Source organism: Pinus tabuliformis, chromosome J (assembly GCF_031772625.1).
Source record: "Pinus tabuliformis cultivar Carrire ecotype Pingquan chromosome J, CPIR1, whole genome shotgun sequence".
Taxonomy (NCBI): domain Eukaryota; kingdom Viridiplantae; phylum Streptophyta; class Pinopsida; order Pinales; family Pinaceae; genus Pinus; species Pinus tabuliformis.
Genome location: NC_142295.1, coordinates 979013719 through 979026629, shown reverse-complemented (window position 1 = coordinate 979026629; position 12911 = coordinate 979013719).

The window sequence follows — 12911 nt, the reverse complement described above, 5'->3', positions numbered from 1 at the left end:
AATAGAGCCAGATTTAGTGCCAGGTTGCTCATCACAATTACAAAAAAAATGCACTAAAATCTGGCGCAAAATCTGGCGCAAATCACTGGTTTTGTTGTAGTGGACATTGATGGCTGGGTCATCTCTCTTGTGCCTTCCTGGATTCCTAAAGCACTTCTCTTTGATCACCTATTGTAGATAGGCACATCTTTGATGGCTTTGAGAAGTGGTATCTTCACACATAACTATTTCAATTCTCCCAGGAGTTCAGTTTCTTCTAGGGTAGGTTGTACTATTGCAGATAGTCTCTCAGGAAAGGGTGGATTTGATTTAGGTTCACTTTCCTCTTTATCTTCCTCAACCTCCCTGGGTGGAGGATGGCTATCTGGGAGAACCTTCCCAGATGACAGGTTAATCTCCTGAATCTCCAGAGCATAAGTTGGGCATGATGGTTCCCCACTATACACTTGTTGAGCCTATCTGTTGTTCAAGTTCGGGTTTGGATGGGCAGGCATCTGGGGTTGCTTTGGTGGAGCAGGAGGTAACAGTTGTGGTTGGGTAGGTGGTGGAGGAAAAAGAGTGGGAGAAGAGTTGTACTGGGGCCACTACCACTGATGAGATGCATTCCATTGAGGTTGCGGCTGAGCATAGGATTGGAATGAATGGGTGGCTGGTTGGACATGATATGGAGCTGTGAAGGACCAAGGAGGAGGTGTGGACCAGGAAGGATGAGTAGGAGGGCCCCAAGAAGGTACGGAAGTGACTTGGTTGGGGTGGTAATATGCCTGAGATGTCCCTTGCATCCCCTGCTGGTATGGTCTAGGTCCATATGGTCTCCTTTGGTTCATGAAATAGAGTGGTTCAGTGGCCCCTTCAGCCCCTTGGTATACCACTTTAAGCTCGGGAAAGGAAGGGCACTTATCTGTAGAATGATCTTCTTCATAGACTGAACAAACCTCTATAGATTTCAATGGACATTCATTCCTAGGATGCCTCCTAGTTCATCTAGGACGAAAAATGGCCAAAGCCCTGTCTTCTTCCTCTTGTTTTCTTTTGATACGTAAGGTATCCATTTGCATTGTAAGAGTATGCAGCATCACACTCTTGAAGTCTTCCAGCATGTTTCCAGTTTCTCCTTTAATGGATGAATTGGAAGAAGAGGTACTGGCTATGGGTTGAATCCCCCTACCTTTCTTTCTGGCTTCTCTAGAATGGTTTATAAAAACAATATTTATGTCCTCATAAGATAGTTGGTAGATGTCTCCCCCGACCAACAGGTGGACGTTGTCTAGAAGGTCTTCCGGAATTCCCCTGAGCAGGACCAACTTCAGAGATTCAGGGTCAAGTGTACACTTGGCCCTTTTGTAAATGAGTTGGAGCCTCTCTTCATAATCTTCCAAGGATTCATCACTTCCCGTGGTCATTCAGAAGATTTCTTCTTTGGTATCTTTTGACCTACAGTAGTCTCGATACTTGTCATTAAAGGTCTGTTGCATCTAAGCCCAAGTTGTGATGTTATTGCTAGTTAACCCCATGAACCAGCACAATGTTGCATCATTGAGAGTATAAGGTAATAGTTTCAAATTTTGCTCGTCTTCTGCATAGTCATAGGTTCGACAAATGATAGCAAACTCAAACAAGAAAGTGTTAGGATCTTCTGTAGTCAAACCATGGAAGTGAGGTAGGGTTGAAGGACTTATATTCTTCATTTTGGTGTCCCCATTGGTCTCCCAAATGGGAAAGGTACCCTCTATTCTCTCTCCATTCCCCCTAGCATTTCTGTGTTCATCCATTGGCTTTAAAGGAATGTCTACTTCTTCTTCTTCCTCTTCCCCTATAGGCTCTTCAAATATCATAGGATTCTCACCTAAAGGTTCTTATTGATCACTAATTCTGAAGAAGAGATAAAGTTGGCTGTTTGAGGTAGTGGGGGTGTTGGGAAAAAAATTTCTTGAATTATCTCTATTCCTATGAGGCATGAAAGGAAATATTTTTGGTTGGCTTTTGTTTCTTTTTCCCCACATTGATTGTACCTACAAAACTGAAATTGATTGAACAAAACAAATTTCAACTAACTGAAATGAAATTTGCAAAATTGAAAAGGAAAGCAAGGAAATGCAAAATTTGAAGGAAAAGAAATGACTAGTCTACTCTTGCTGAAACGAAATTGGCAGAATTGAAAAGGAAAGAAAGGAAATGCAGAACTGAAAGAAATGACTTGTCTACTTTTGTTGAAATAAACTATTAGCATAATATTGCGATAGAAAATAGAAGCAATAATTACAAAATCCTCTGATGCTTCCCCACTCCAAAAAGTGGTGAGCACCAGTATTGCAGCAATAATGTTGCAACTCCTGGGCTGCCTACTTTACTCTTATCAACCCGGTAGTTCATAACAAACTTGGAAGCGATGGTGTTGTATGCACAAGTACTAGTTCTTATTGCAGGTTGTCACTTGGTCAACCGGTGCAAGATCACTAGGAGCTCAAGCCAACTTCTATGGATTCTAGAAGAAGCTCTATATGTGATGAAAGAATAGATTACTCTATAGAGGCTACTCTAACTGCAGAAAGGAAGACTGAAATGTAAAGCAAACCAAGGAAATCCTAGTTAACCACTAATCCTACTTTTGCATAAAGCACTATGAAAACCATGAAAAGAATGCCATTACCTACTCAAGGAAGTAAACAACATCTACTGAAGCTATTTCTGGATGCAAATTAGAAAAAAGCATCTTTTTGGATTTTTATGCATTTTTATGTGAATGTGTCATGCATGTAATTTATTTGTTTGTGAATGTGGTAGCAAATAGGTGGCGATGGAGGGCGGTTTTGGGACTTGAGAGGATGTAGGATGGTGTGGATGGGTCCTAGAAGGTCTTAGGTGGCCTTCTGGAGGCTTTTCCCACACTCGGCCTTCAAAAGAAAGCCTACAAGAAAATCTACAGGAGGACACAGGGGATCTACAGGAGGTCTACAAGAGGTCTACGGGAGGAGGCCGAGAGCAGTTTTCATGGTTTTGAGGGTATGAGAGTGGGTGTAAAAGGTGGATGAAGGTTGGAATGAGGTGCTAAGATGCCTAGGGTCTATCAAGAATCACCAGGAGAGAGAAAGATGATTGGGTTTGCTCAAGGAGAGAGGAAGAAGTTATATGGAAAAATGCAGAAAAATAAGGCAGATTTGAGTTGAGCTTTGGGTGACCTGTAGGGCATGGATCAGAGAGAGGATGTGATGGTTGATAGGTTGTTCTGTTGTGAGAATAGATCTATTGCAAAAGAATGAGTGCATCTAGAAAAATAGAATTTTGCATCAAGCTAGTCTAAAATATGATCTATGAAAGCAAATGCTGAGAAATGCTACAAGAAAGAAAGCATGGAAAAAGACTGATTGCAAATAAAGAAGTGAGCCTAGTGGAAAAGATCTAAAGCAAAGCATTAACCATCTAACAAACTGCAAACACTAGAAGTGCTATGAATGAGGAAAATCTATGTTTTTGGGGCAGCAAGAGGGTCTTTACCTCAATTCATGGTCCCAAAGGGAGGAAGAGAGGCCAAGGCACTATTGCTAGCCTTTTGAAGCTTCTTTTTATCACTTCTTAACCTGCTATAGAAAGCACAAATGGAATCAAACTCCTAAATCATCAAAAGCAACCTATTCTTAACCATGAAAGAGATACATCAAACAACAACTAATCTACAAACTGAAACAAAGCATATAAATACAAGTAAAGAGGAGCTTGGCTGCTTGGATTGGGCCCTAACCCAAGAGCTTCAACCCTCTAAGGTAACTCAGTGCTAGCCCAAAAATTATTCCATCTTTATTATCAAAATAATAACAAGATTACATGAACTGTCAAAATAATAAGCTTGAAGTTTAGCAGAGTTTACATAAGCAATACTGTACAAAAAATCCAACAAAAATCTAACCCTAGTGAGGCCCTAAGCCTCTCTACTTATACAACTAAAGCTACCAACAGCTTCCTTAAAATCAGGGAGGCTTGGCTCCCAAAACTTGAGATAATCATTAGTTATCCTCCACTTGCTCAATTGCATCCTATTTTGTTGATTTGGTTGTTTGTACTCCAAGCTGAATGAAGGGGAATACGGAGTGGGGAGTAATAAATGAGGGGTATTCCCTCCTATAAGTCCTCTCCTTTGTCCACTTCAAGTTACTGCTGCCATTTGTCCACTGAATCTTTGACTTTGTCTTCAAAATTCAACAATAAGTTGCACTAAACACATATTAGACCACATGGCATCATAACTAACTCAACTCACTCCATAAGCATAAATTTAATCAAAAAACATACAATAAGCTAAGAGAATGGTTGATTTGACTATGTTAGGAGGTAAAATGAGCCCATATAATTACCCATTTATGGGGCTCATCACCATGGTCACTACCCGGTCAAACTCTCTGGTTGACCAAATGGAGGCTTGATGGATCTACTTGTGGGAAACGCACTTTGGGATGACTTGTTGAGAAAATTTTGTGTTGTTCTGGGTGACGGTCAGTCTAGTCAATTCCAAGATTACATAATGTATACTGCCTAGGATACAACCACAATCTCTATGCAATTTTGGGTAGTAGTCCGTGATCACTAAGAGTTGAGACTACGTAGTGCAGCTCAGCGAAGGTACAACTATTGGAGGAAGGTCCGATCGACAGAGTTTCAGCAAAATGACTAAGTGTTTGATGGAGTGAAATTGTGGATGCATGACTTTCCGAACACACACTCAACGTGACTCAACGATAAGACACCTCGAACAATCAAGACAACATACACTCGGTGAGGATGACCATGACGACACTTTCGCGATAGTGCTTACAACATCGTGTGTGAGTGTGATAGAGTTTTACATAGTGATCACAACTTAACACAACTTTCAACATCACCAGAACGAGGTCGCAAGCATGACATAACAATCAGCATGTTGAAGATGACAGTTGGCCAAACAAGTGAAAAGGTAGCAAGACATGTAGAAGAAACAAATAAAATGACTTTTCATGTTTGTGCACATGTGTGTTACTGAGGAAAGGATGGTTTGACATTGACAAGCCATCCTGCAAACTCAACTAAGAGGTGTATTTCAGAAGGTGTTCTTTACTTACCATAATTACCCTCAAGATGATCATGCATCCGATGGAGTTTGCATGTAATCCTGATATTTTCCATTACTTGGTTCCTTGGTCCTTCTCCTCAACTCCTTGGAAATGATTTTAGCATGTCACCTTTTCCTATAGACACTGAGGGGTAGATCTGTAGAATTTCAGCGGACAGTGTATGTTGCTGGAATGAGGTCTGGGAAGGCTCATCTATGTAGTTTCGGCATGCAAGACAGAAAGCATAGCTTGGACAACACTACGGAGTTTTGAGGCACAGGACACTGTTGCAAGATAGGGGTCCTAGGAGGACACCTCTACACAATTTTTGAGTGCAGCGTAGCTGGACTGTTCTACACATTTCTGGACAATAGTGTTGGTTAGGGTCTTTGCGGGCTGCAGATTTTCAGCAAGCAAGGAAGGTTGGTGTCTCTATGGGCTGCAAGGTTTCAGTAGGCAAGGGAATTTGGTTTCTCTGTGCACTGCGTGGCTTCAGGAGGCAAGGGAGGTTGGTTTCTCTACACACTATGAGGTTTCAGCAGGCAAGGGAGGAAGATTAATGGTTGCAGAAGCAAAGCACACAATTTTGGGAAGCTGGATGAGCCTAGGTTACTTGGGAAAATGGTTAAGTGTGAGATCAGTGAAACATATGTAAACATTGATAGGACTTAACTGTGATCGCACATGAACACTTAGTGACACAACCTAGACCATACAGAATACATAAGACATACTTTACTTGATGCAACAACCTTCATGACAAGAGTGCACAAAGTGAGTGTGAAACATGTCTATCTGATGACAACCACTCATGTGCACATGCTTTCCCTTAAAGCAAAACAACATTCCCTTTGTATGAAAAAAAGCAACACCTATGCCCAAAAATGACACATGCTGCATAAGGATGTGAACACAGAAAACTCTTAGGATCAAAGAGGGGAGCTTGAAATCATCATCTTACCAACAAGTGACCAAGGATTATCAATCGCAAGATCCAAGGTAGGCTCTAAAATTTGCATGCGAGCCAGAATTTTGAAGGGTGGTTGTAGCCGCTACAATAGTATGGATGGAACTTTCACTTAATATATATAACTGAGCCAACACATTTTCATGCATATATTTTTATTGTAGTTTGACTATTCTGGTTAATTTAGCAATGTATGTTATTTAAATTACACATTTGTGTATGAACTATTTTGTATGTGATTGTATGAATATTATTGAAGATGTGTTGTTATATTAAACTGTCACTTTGGATTGTGGACTATTCTTCTTCCAGCCTGTGATGCCATTCAGATCATGTTTTCCTTTCAAGCTGTGTACTATTACAAGATTTTAAGGGACAAACTTTCCTTTCCCCTCTATGTGTTAGAACCCCCATGCATCTCACTTGACTTGATTTAAGGTAACACACTTGCTTTTGACAAGGTATCATACTTACCTCTGCATGCTACCGCAATCAAGGTACTATTGTACTACCCATTGCTGGGACTCCTACTCCAAATGTTCTGAGGTCTATTTGGGACTTATTACTAGGGAGATCCCCTAACATGTTGGTGGGTCCATCACTGTCAACATTTCTGGCGCTAGAAGGAGGGAAAGATGACAAGCTAAGTCCTCAAATTTTGTCCTGAATCTCTACACATCATTCATGACTTACATTACAATCATACCTCTGGCATGTTTTTCTCATGCAGAAGATTTCGAAGTGCTGGAGGGAATTCTTGATGACTTGTCACTATTTACGTATGATGGTGAAGGTGGAGCAACCATGCTAAGGCACAATTCTCCTTCGCATGCTTCTGTCACGAGAATGAAGTCCCCTTGGACATCATTTCCTATAGGTTATTCTCTCACACGTTTGAAAGGAGTTCGAAGTATGTTGTCTCACATTCCACGCAACCTCCATTCACTCTTTTGATCACATGATTAGAGATTTAGGTCGTGCTTTCTATCGTTATGACTATCAAGAAATCAATAAAAAAATCGTGGAATTATGGAATGCACCTAATGAACCTCTTTGGAAATTTTGGGAGCGCTTCCAAAATCTTGCTTTCCAAATCCCCGAAGATAAAGTTGATTGGAAATTTCTCAAGGAAAGGTTTCAGTATCTTCTTACATATTTGAAAATCCACATGAGTTATAATCATTTGAACCCCTCCCAACATACCTTTTTGTTAGAGCTGCCAAATCTAAGACGAACAAGGTTAATGTCACAAGTGACCCGTCGTCTTCTCCTCATCACACAGCTCAATCTATGCAAGGTGAGGTGGGAGAAGTTACGAACCCATTTGTTGAACTGTCACCTCCTCCCACCCCACCTGCTCTAGATTCCAGCATAGATGTGGACTTCAAGCCCATTTGTTGTCATGTGAACTTATTTTCTCAACCTCTATCCTCTCGCTTTATTGATTCTGTGGATTTTTGTGTCTTAAGTTCGTCCATTCCATAATCCATGTGTGATGTTCACGAGGATCAAGTTTTCGACAGAGTTGGTGTTAACCATCTGACCTACACTATCATTATTGATGAGTATGTGTGGGAATATGAAGAAAAATTTGCGGTGAAGGATGGCCTCCTTTTGTCCACATTTGGTCCGCTCAATCCTGACACCTTTTGTGATCTTTCCATTTCTAAATTTTCTTGTGAAAATTCATTCCCGGATGTTTCCACTTCTGATCATTCACAAGATGCACAGGATGTCAGTCCATCATTTGATTACGGAGAGGAAAAATCTTTCCTTCTGGATCCACTCAATCTGTCATCTTTTCTTTCTAAAAATTCAGAGGGTGATGATTTTTGTTTCTCATCAACCCCTCTATATGATTCGCCATATCATGAGTATGTCATTTTACATCTCAAATTTTCTAATCATGGCTTTCGTGACCTCTTTATTCCTTCATTTGATCACAATTCTGATTCACTTGTTATTTATCTTTATAAGCTACCGATCTTTCATGATTTACCCCCTGATGAAGTGGAAATTCCTCAAGTTGTTGAGGCACTTCAGCCTGAGTTGATGGTTATGTTAGGTCCTCGTTGTCTTGAGGTTAGTTCCGCTCCCGATCAAAAATCTGTTGAACCACCTCAAGCTCTCATCTCTCTCTCGTTTATGTTGAAAATCAATATGATATGCACATATTACACCCTCCACCAAAATCACACGATCCTATTGCTCATGCATTGGAGGATTCATATGTAGCAAGTCATGCTATGAATCGAAAGTTTTCTTCTTTCTGCATGTTTGCTCGTTTTCAAAGATTAAAAGAGTGTGCACGTTCTTTGCCTATACACAATATGTTATCACACCATGGTATGTTCGCAGAGTGTTTGTCTTGCACTTTTACTTTTTTCTTTTATGTGGATGCATTCAAACTTCGAGTGTGTTGGTTTTCATTGTTTTATATTTCTTACATGTTAGTTTACTTGAATATCTTTCTTTTCGACCATTCCTTCGCCAACATGGGCCACCCAATGCGCCGGTGGCTGCATTGGAAATATCATTTCATGTGAGTAGGCCCATGCATTGTTTAGTTTAGGAGTAAGAGTAGTGTGTTCTTTCTTGTTTTTCTTTGCTTACTTGTTTTTCTTTACTTGTTTTCTTTCATTTTACTTATGTCCTTTGCTTTGTTTGTTTGTTTGTTTTGCACCCATAGGTTTAGCTTCACATGAAACCATGTTTGGCTCTTGAGACAGGAAGGGTAAAGTACAAGAGGAATTGTACAACTATCAACATTTGGTTATATGTATCCCCTCTCTGTATGAAGATCTTGCATTCTTTCAGTCAATGATATCCTAAAGGAAAATATGTTTTGTTTAGAGTGAGTCTTGGTGAAAACACAACACTTGCACTTTTAACTAGTACCGCCTACTCTAATCGGTTTTTCTATATTCAGTTAACCCTTGTAAACTCAATCAAGTAAATCAAGGTGAGGTGGAAAACCTTAACAAGTATGTCAGAGGTATATATAACATACTTATTTGAAGGTATAACCTCTTCTCCTCTCAATAAGTTAGGATCCCTCTTCTGCCTCATGAAATAAATAAGTGACTATGCACAATTCTCTAAAAAATGAAAAATGAAAAAAATAATAAATAAAGGTGAAAGAAGAGAAATGCTTCCTGCACAGAGAGGTGAAGCAAGTAACTCCACCAGGGTATTGTCTAGGCTCACTGGCAGCAGAGCGATGCTTGTGGTCCTGAAGTGACTCCGCCAGGGTACTATCCAGGCCTACTTGCAGCAGAGCAACACCAGAGATGAAACTTAAACTCTGATAGTCTACATTACTTGTGCATCAATATACCGAACATCCCCAATAGAAACAACTCAGTTGACCTGGCTTGGTGTGTGTGTTGAATGATCAAGAGAATGGAAGGGACTATATCTTTAACTCAAGCTAGTGAGGAAGCCATGACAATCAAATAATCAAACAATACTTCTGGGGGAGTTAGACTCACTTTACACGAGACAATGTCCATACATAGAGATGGAGTTATACTAGTATGTCGCCAATGTTGTAGCAACTACAACCACCCTCCAAAATTTTTCCTTCACTTCATTTTGGAGCATCCCTCCATAAATATTAGCAACTTGTCTTGCACTGCTCACGTACTTGTGTTTTCATTTAAATTTATCTTTGGCTTTACAACTTGTTTTCACTTACTTTCTTTACTCTCTAACCACAAGCTGACCCCGTGACTTGGTTGCAATCTGGTTCTTGCACTGCCTTGATGATCTATGAAATCCTTGAGGGAAACTAGGCTTTCTCAAGAAATGTGTAGTGCAACCTAGTAGTGAGCTTCAGCTCCAGAATTGCATAGACCCAGTTGGAAACATGTCCTCAACTAGGAAACTGTGCAGATCAATCCAATACATCAAGTAAGCCTTCAACTCTAGAATTGCGCAGAGACAATTGATATCCATCCTTTAGTCCAGTAATTGTGCAGATCAGTTTAGTAGTGAGATTCGACTCCAGAATTGTTTAGAGAAAGCTGAAACCTACCTTTAGCTGGGAAATTAAGGAGAGCCTGAGAGTCAACCCAAAAATTTCACAGAACCATACTGTGCTCAGAAATTGTCAATGCGTGAACCAGAGAGTTGCCTAGTCATCCCTAGGACCACACAATCTTTCTAAGAAGTACATGGAAGGGTTCCCGAAAAGAAAGAAGCTATGAGGAAAATCATCCCTCATACTCATATGTAAGGAAGCTATTATTAGTTTCTCAAAGGTGACACATTTCCATCTTTAGAAGTTTCTGTTAAGTGGCATTGTTGTCCTTGATCTCAAGCACACGTGTCATGAACTCCATTTGCTCAAATCTATGTAACAGACACCTCTAGAGCTGACTTATTCATTCGATGATCAAGATCTAGCTTCCCTAGGAGATCAAGGACCTTTGAAGCATTGTCATTGCTTTTCGGGGTGAGTTTTGCTTTTATTTCCTTTTGTTGCTTTTTTTGTGGATTTTGTTTTTTTAGCTTGTGAGAGTGTTGTTTCAGTCTTGTTTTGAACGATCGTTGGCATTTTAACTTGTTTTATCTTGTATAAGTGTTGTTACAAGTTATACATTTCCTTCCCCAAGCGTCGTATGAGTTTTCCCATATTTTCCCCAACAGTCGCCGATGCGGTGACTCCCTTTGCACGCTTCATGTTCCTTCAGTTCGATCCATTGCTGCACTTTTTTTACATGCATACATCTACACTTAGTTATATTTGCACTCATTCTTACATCATCCTTCAGATATTCCTATTTTCGCTCTCCCCATGGACATATTTGGACTCCCAGTGCCGAGGTCTCACATTCACTTGCATGCATTGTGCAATCTAGTAGCTCAAGGCATCTGCCTTGGCTTTTGGAATTGTGTGGAGGTTGTCCTAGGCTGGCTCCAACTACGCACTATGAAGTTCTAGGAGCCAGTCTCCCAACTTGTTCACTTGAGAGTGCACAATGTGCAATCTCTCCCAAGCCCTCTCCCATATTGAACTGTGCATTATGCAGTTTCAGTCAACAGGCTTCCACACTGACTATCAGTACTACGCAGTGCGCACTTCCCACAGTCAAGTAGTCACCCCTTGTCAATCACAATTATACATTTCCTCTCATCAGATGCCCTGGATGCTGCTTGATCATGCCTTAAAGTTAGATTTGTAAGAGCTAATGTTTTCTTTCCATGAGTGTCTGTTTTGTCCCACAGGTACCACACTCGTGAAGTGCTTCTCTGTAGAAGTCATTATACCATGGCACCAAAGAGAGCTACTTCGAAAGCAACTAATGAAAGAAATACTAAGAAAGAAGTTGAGAAAGTGCCAGTTTACTTGTCAATATATGCATATGCCCAACTATTTATATAAAAGGCATCAACACTAACATGGAAGCAAAACCAACAGTACTGGCAGAAGTCAACAAGCCAATACATGATTAGAGAAAGAGGAAATCACTAACATAATAGAGGGAGAACAAATTTGAATAGTGAAATCGCATTCAGTCTTAATGCAGCCATATTTGACAGTAGAATCAAAAGGAAGCACGGGACACAGACTGCAGATCTAAGGTAGACAGAAGAGGAGAGCTTGTAGGTAGCAAAACTAAGATCGCAACAAGTAGAACAAGATTCAAAGGAAGAATGAGAGTTGAGAAGAAGAAATAGGAAGAAGAAAAAAGGAAAGGTGTAACAACAGAGAAAACAATGCTAATACAGGTTGATGAACTGGAACAGCCAACAACTGAGGAAGAGAGTGGATAGATGCAGGTTCCTTCACCAAAGCTAAGCACAAGAACCAAGTCTAGTTGGAGGACGACAAGTATACATAGAAGCTAATGCGTGAGGCCACCAGTGATGACTTGCAGTTGAGCACAAACGACATGAAAATGTACATTGGTGGTCCAGCCACACTTAGGAAAATGTTGCGCATGCTTCAGGATGAGACGGACATAGGTTCCAAGACCACATTCCTAGATGCCATGGAGGCAAGAATCCACTTTCAGCAAGACAACATCAAGCAGTTTGGGTACATCACAACACAGTACCAAGATTGGCATCAATACATGACCGATAAATATCAAGTGGATTTTTTCGAGTTGGTCTTTCCCCAAACCTCAGAGTCACAGTGTTTTGTCTTGTTAGGTTATCTCTAGCCTATTTTGTCTCACATGGGTACATGCGGAAAATTGTATTATTGTAAATCTATTGTAAGTGAAATTCCAAGTATCACTAGTGGAATGTGAACAGTCACTATGTAATGTGAAGAGTCATGAGGGTAGTCCAAGAGTCAAAGGGGAATGTCAAGGGTCACCCTACCCTTTGCTATAAATAGAGCCTCATAAATCATAGAACAGGATTTTGGGAGCCAAACTTTTGGCTAGGCATTGCTTAGAGAAGGCTTGGAGAGTATTGTGATGAGCCTTAGCTTCTCCACAGCGTAGAGCGAGTACATCTCTTTGGAGGAGCAAGTAGTGTTGACAGTAATGTTCCACTGTTGGGACTAGTGGTTGTCAATGGTGTATGTACGGATGGAACTTTCACTTAATATACATAACTAAGCCAACATGTTTTCATGCATATATTTTTATTGTTGTTAGACTATTTTGGTTACTTTAGCAATGTATGTTATTTAACTTACGTATTTGTCTATGAACTATTTTTTATATGATTGTATAAATATTATTGAAGATGTGTTGTTACATTAACCTGACACTTTGGATTTTGGACTATTACACTTCCAACCTATGATGCCATTCAGCTCATGTGTTCCTTTCAGGCTGCGTACTATTATAGGCTTCTAAGGGACACGCTTTCCTTTCCCCTCTATGTGTTATAACCCCCATGCA